The sequence below is a fragment of the Eucalyptus grandis genome, chromosome 1 (genome assembly GCF_016545825.1).
Source record: "Eucalyptus grandis isolate ANBG69807.140 chromosome 1, ASM1654582v1, whole genome shotgun sequence".
NCBI lineage: Eukaryota > Viridiplantae > Streptophyta > Magnoliopsida > Myrtales > Myrtaceae > Eucalyptus > Eucalyptus grandis.
The window spans coordinates 49,430,534-49,437,118 of NC_052612.1; the positions used below are offsets into that span (position 1 = coordinate 49,430,534).

At 41.6% G+C, this 6,585-nt stretch overlaps 1 pseudogene; it reads right to left on the reverse strand.

The window, feature by feature from the left end:
- Positions 1–276: 276 nt before the first annotated feature.
- Positions 277–4,194, reverse strand: LOC120287697 (annotated as a pseudogene).
- Between the last annotated feature and the right edge of the window lie 2,391 nt (positions 4,195–6,585).

Sequence of the window (6,585 nt, forward strand, 5' to 3'; positions counted from 1 at the left end):
CAAATCCAAATTTGACACGACACTTTTCGCACGGCTTCAAAAGTTTCAACCTTTTTACCCGTGGTTGATTCTTTTCGGGTTTGGCAATATCCACTCTTGGGTCTTGCCGCCCACTGCAACTATAGTGGGGGCCATTGCGGCTCCTCCATTTCGAATATGGTGCAGCTAAATACGATCGAACACGCAATTAAAGTCTCAAATTGGTCGTGTATTAGCAGACAATATATATACTTCCGCCTGCGATGCAAGTCACGACTCCATAGTTTACAAGAGATGCTTATTAGACAATATATATATATATATATATATGCACCTGCGATGCACTAAGAGATGCTTACTAGACAGAATAAACTCAAGTTCACATAAGGAGTGGCCTTCCTTGTCTAAAGAGGTTGCACGATCAGGGGCAATCCACAAGCTGGTCTAAGAGAGAGCATTATTGAAGGAGAATGACAGTAATTTGGCGAGAGAGAAAATGAAAACCTAGAGAGGACCAAGGATAGAACAATCTTGTATTCCATCATCATCAAGTTTCGGCCAATGCACATTCGCCCTCCGAACCCAAACGGCAAAAAAACCCATCTTGTGCTTGCATCCCCCCTTGGCTGTCGCCGTCAAATCTCTCCGGCTTGAACTCATTCACGTCATCACCCCATAAAGTTGGGTCGTGGTGCATGGACACGACATCAATCCATATGTTCGTGCCATCGGGAATTATCATGTCATTGACCCAAATGTCTCCCCTCGCCTGCCTTTGTACATTCGGGGCTGGACTATATATGCGTAAAACCTCATTCATCACCAATCCCATCTGCAATGACAGGTTAATCAAGATTTAGCCAAGCATTTCTCTCCCTTTTTTTTTGTCTAATGATTTCAGTCAAACAAGTACCTCTTTGCAGTTGCATTAGATTAGCGTAAGCTTGTCATATTAAAACCTGGAAACAATAACTAACCAGTAGCAAATGAAAAAAGGCTAGATGCATGGTGGGATCCGAGTTAGCCCTCCAACTGGCCTATACTTGTTTCCCAAGTTTTTGAGCCCTTTAGATCAAAGGCGATTCTTAGAGATTCAAGCAAGTCAAAGATTTTGCATGAAGGTACTTTGAATGGTCGTGATTTAATAAAATGTTTATAAGCCACAAAATATCTCCCGTAAATGCTAGTTCTACATTTGATAATGTGAGGTCAACGAAATCATGTAGAAAATTCAAGTTGTCTTTTCTTTGTCATAATCTTTAAAATTTGTGGCATATTGCTGCCAAAATTTAAAACAGGAGGTCCTTAAACTTTGTTGTTGCCACAAAGATATTATGTACAATCTCAAAGTAGATGTGTTATGTAATGTAATAAATCTAAAACTTCAAATATTTTGCTATTTTTTGAAGAATTTCTCAGATAGATCCATTTTACCATTAAGAGGAAACCAAAGATAAAATGGAGAACATGCGACATTTCAGACATTTCCTATGGAGCTTCAATTATATTATTTCCTAAATTTGATTGAGTATATTATAAGTCTACTAAAACTAGAGTATGAGATGTTCCCCCTCATTTGCCATATTTCTTGACCCATGAATAGAAAAAGTTAGTATCAAGATAAAGTTCAAAGTAGGACTGATCAATCTTATACTAAGGCAAAAACCATCAAATCCTCCTCAAAGACCAACATAATAGCAAGGCGGTTAAAAATAAATTACTGCTATTATTGTTCAAGCATAAATCAAGGAACAATAAACCCTAACTCGAAGGCTAAAAAGGTTTCCGCCTTGAGAAATATTCGCACTTGAGTCTGTCACATCATATACATGATTGTCTTTGCAATCACCTATATAATCAACACAGGTAGAACGCAAGAGATAATTCCTAAAGAGTGAGTTGTAGCTAAAGCCACAAAGTAGTATCAATACTGCTGCCTGGACACATAGCATTTCTTATGTTTCTCAATTACTTAATTGCAATTAATCTATCAAAATCACGGTCCGTTATTCGCCCTCGCATGATAAATTATCTTTGTTCCCCATCACACTTCACTCAGTCATTTTCACTTTCATGCAGAGTTCATTACTCTCTCTCTCTCTCTCGTATCATCAATTAATGCTGTTGCCCGGCAGCAGCCAAAACTTATCCTTTCCTAAAATGCTCAATATATAAGTGACTCTTTACCTTCTTAAGTCCAGCAAGCATGGCGACTTCGAAATCTTTATCTCCTACTACTTCTTCAATCTCTTCTCTCAATTGCTTCTGCCACTCTGGATATAATGCCAGGAGAAACAGCGTCCAGGTGAGAGCCAACGCTGTCGTTTCATGGCCCCCGAAGAAGAACGTCTTGCATTCGTCCACTAGTTCTCTTGTAGCTAACTTCTTCGTCTGCCTTTTGTTATCTTCAACGTGACTTTCTTGGATCAACACCCCGAGTAAATCCCTGGACTCATTTCTGGTGTCCGCACTCTTCCTCCGCTCCATTATGAAGGCCATTAAGAGATCATCGATTTCATTCCCAAGCCTTTTGGCCTCTAGGGTATGCTTAGGGTACATGAAATTGTTGTAGGGTACCCCTACACAGCGGTTGGTCTTGAAGAGAGCAACTTGTAGGGCTCTTAACTTTTCAAGAACTTTGGTGCATTCTTGGGGGCCTATGCCAAAGCTTGATTGAGCGATGATTTCCCCAGCTGTTGCCGTAATCTCGCATTCCACATCAACTTCTGCATGGTCAGAGCTTGTGAGATCAGCCCACTTTGTTAGCATTCTCTTGGTCGATTCCACCATGATGTTGGTCATTTCCTGTTTGCCAAGCAAAGAGGATAAAAAATAGAGTGGTTGTTAGCTCCGTATAGTATATAGATTTAACCTAGATCAAACATGTAGATTTAGCATTAGATTATGTGGTATTTTCTCATACATAAGAGAAACAAAATGATATCCAAGATTCTCTGCAATAAGTTCAAACAAAATAAACTACAACAGACAACAGATGACCAAATTAGTGAATCATTAATCGAGGGTTTTTGGCAGGCTTGCTTGTTTTTCTCTTTTGTTACTAGTCCTAGATTCCTAGGGAATAAGAAAAACTGCCTTCCTTTGCTTCTTATTCTTGAGAAGGTAATGGAAGCCTTTTTATAAAGTTGAACAGATCAATGTTCAGCATAAAATATTGGGATTTTGACAAGGACAACACAAAATCTCAGGGATTAGAAGGAACTCACAACTCCTTTAACTTGGAATTTCTAGCTTTATCAATTATAGTTTCACTTACGGGAAATACTATAACAAGAACTCCCAAGAGCATTAAAAGGAACTCTCAATTTGATCGATTATAATTTCACTTATAGGAGCAACCTTCCTCATATTAATGCCTCAATCACAATAGCAAAATGCATGAACTATGGTAGATACATTCCTAGAGAAAATAAAAATAATAAGCTGCGAAAATATTTTGTTGGAGAGAGAGCTGGAGAAACCTTGAGATTGGATGGAGAAAATGCTGGAGTTATGATGTGTCTGAGTTGAACCCACTCATCACCTTCGGTCATTAGAAGACCATTACCAAACATTGGCTTCCTATCCAATTTGAACACATCGGGCTTTCCCCAATTTTTACCCTTAACTATGACAGACGTCTTTTTAAGAAATTCGGGGTCTGCGATGTAGAGAAACGGCTTAGTCCCTAGCCAGTAGATAAACACCTTCCCTGATATTCGCAAGATCCAGAATAAAATTTGTTAGCGTGATCATTCTTGCTTCTTTAAAGTAGAACTGCAATACAATACATATAGGTTTGGAATTGATGGCTGTTGACGAGATATCATCATCATGGCTAAAACCCATGACAACGTGAAAATTTCACTAACATCCTCTTGATCAATAACGAATTGATGGATTTATAGAGAGATCAAGATTATTTTGCTATGCCTAAATGAAGAGATGCGTCCATATGCCATGATGTATAATTCTCTGCATGATGAAACTCTTACAAATTCCTAAAAGTCACTAACCCTAAAAATCAATCGGCTATGCGCCTACTAAACTTACGTAAATAATCTTTTTGCCCAATGACTCTCAATCAACAAAACAAAACACCAATTGTGTTTATATGGATAATCTTATGCATTGATAACCTATGAAGCACGGACACGCTGTCCGTGCTCGCGTATCGTGTCCGACACGTGTCGGAGCGTGTCGGACACCTCGACACGCTCGGACACGCGGTCAACGCGTGTCGGATTTTTCGACACGTGGTCAACCTTTTCCCGACACGCTTCGACACGCGTGTCCGGGAGGGAGCAGACCACGAGCGACGGCGAGAGACGGCCGAGCTTAGACTGAGGCGAGGGCCGGCCCTGTGAGGGAGAAAGGACCAAAGGTGAGAGGAAGAGGAGAGGAAGGCGGTCGTGCGTGCAGCGAGGAGCGGCGAGCGGCGAGGAAGGGGGTCGTGCGTGCGGCGAGGAGTGGCAAGCGGCGAGCGGCGAGCGGCGAGCGGCGAGGAGCGGCGAGCGGCGAGCGGCGAGCGGCGAGCGGCGAGGAGCGGCGAGCGGCGAGGAAGGGGGTCGTGCGTGCGGCGAGGAGCGGTGACCAGCGAGGAAGGAGGTCGTGCGGCGAGCGGCAAGGAGGGAGGAGGATAAGAGGAAGGGTCGCGAGCAGCGAGGAGGAGGAGTAAAGGAGCTAGGGTTTCTGAGAAACTCAAAAGTAATTAAAAAAATGGGAGTCTATGGGTACCTATTTTGGGGGAGGGAAAGTGACGGACAAATGGGGGGAAATGGACGATTGTGGGAGGGAAAGGAAAAATAAATAAATTTGGGTGGGGAATGGACGATGGTGGGGACTGAGGAGGAAAGGAAAATAAATTTGGGAGTGGGGGGAAATGGATAAGGAAAAGAAGAGAGAGTAAAATTTTTTTAATCAGAAAAATAAATAAATGAGATTAAAAAATAAAAGTAAATTTGGGGGAGGGGGATTTCGAAAAATAAATATAAATTTGGGATAATGAAATAAAAAAAAAGTGTAAGATTTATTAATATTATTAGTATAAATTCATTGTAAACTCTTTATTTATTTAGTTATTTATTTATTTATTTATTTGTGAATTTGAATTAAATTAATTAAAAATAAATAAATTATTTAATATTTAACGTGTCGGAACGTGTCGAAATTCTCTTTTTGAGAAATGACGTGTCGCGTGTCGTGTCGTGTCGTATCGCGTGTCCGTGTCGCCGTGTCCGTGCTTCATAGTTGATAACCATGACAACAGTTCTCACTTTTCTTCTCTTGTAGAAATTCACATTTTAGGGCCAAATGATTTGAAAACTTAGACATTAACACGTAATATAGTTGACTTCAAGGGTGTATTGCCTTATCTTCGGGAAAAGTGCCAAAAAAAGTCTAAACCTTTGTCTTTGTGCCAATTTAGTCCTAAACCTTTTTTTTTTGTGCGGTCAGATCTAAACCTTTTTAAGTTGTCTTGCCAATTCGGTCTTTCCCGGCCAATTTTAGCCGGATTTTGTGACTAGACGCCGGCCGGTTGACGTGGCATGATCGGCGCCGACGTGGACAACTTTTAATAATATTTTAATAATTTTTTATTTTTTAAATATTTTATAAATACTTTTAATATTTTTTTATTTTTTAAATATTTTATAAATACTTTTAATATTTTTTATTTTTTTATTTTTTTATTTTTTTTCCCAGGCGGTCGCCGAGGTCCGGACGACCATCCGAAGCGACCGCCGGCGAGGCGAGGGCCGGCGAGGCGAGCCTCGCCAAGGCCGCCTCGCCGGATCAGCCATGGCGAGGCTCGCCCTCGCCGGATCTGCGAGGTCGAGCCTCGCGCCCTCGCCCCGATCCGGCGAGGGCCGGCAAGGGGGAGCCTCGTCCATGGCCCGATCGCGAGGCGGCCATGGGCGAGGCTCGCCCTCGCCGGCGATCGCCTCGGCCGGTCGCCGGGTCGGGCGACTGGCCGGAGGAAAAAGACAAAAAAAATAAAAATAATAAAAAATAAAAAATATTAAAATATTATTAAAAGTTGTCCACGTCGGCGCCGATCATGCCACGTCGCCCGACTAGCCGAGTCAGCAAAATCCGGCTAAAATTGGCGGAAAATGACTTAATTGGCACAACTTAAAAAGGTTTATGACTGAATCGGCACCAAAAAAAGATTTATGACTAAATTGGCACAAAGGCAAAAGGTTTAGGACTAAATTGGCACTTTTCCCCCTTATCTTCACACCAGCAGATGATCAATGAAGATAAGGTCGATCTTCTAGAATTGATGTTAGGGATATTGGGAATGGACACCAGATTTTCGATAAGATTCAGATGACTCACCGTGCAACTTTTGCCACTCAGCAAAGTAAGGAAACACAGTGGAATGAATATCATGAGTTATCAGGTGATTCGACAAAGATGCCTCAGAAACATTAGTCCTCTTTTTCATCTCCACGCTATTCCCTAGAGGAAAACTTGGGGTTGGACCCCCAAACCCATTTTTCCTCTGCTTCCTTTGAGCTAGGAGTGGCAAAATCCACCAGGCGATCAACAGTCTCACAGGAACCATGAAGAGGGTTAGGATCAACACTGCTATAATTGAAG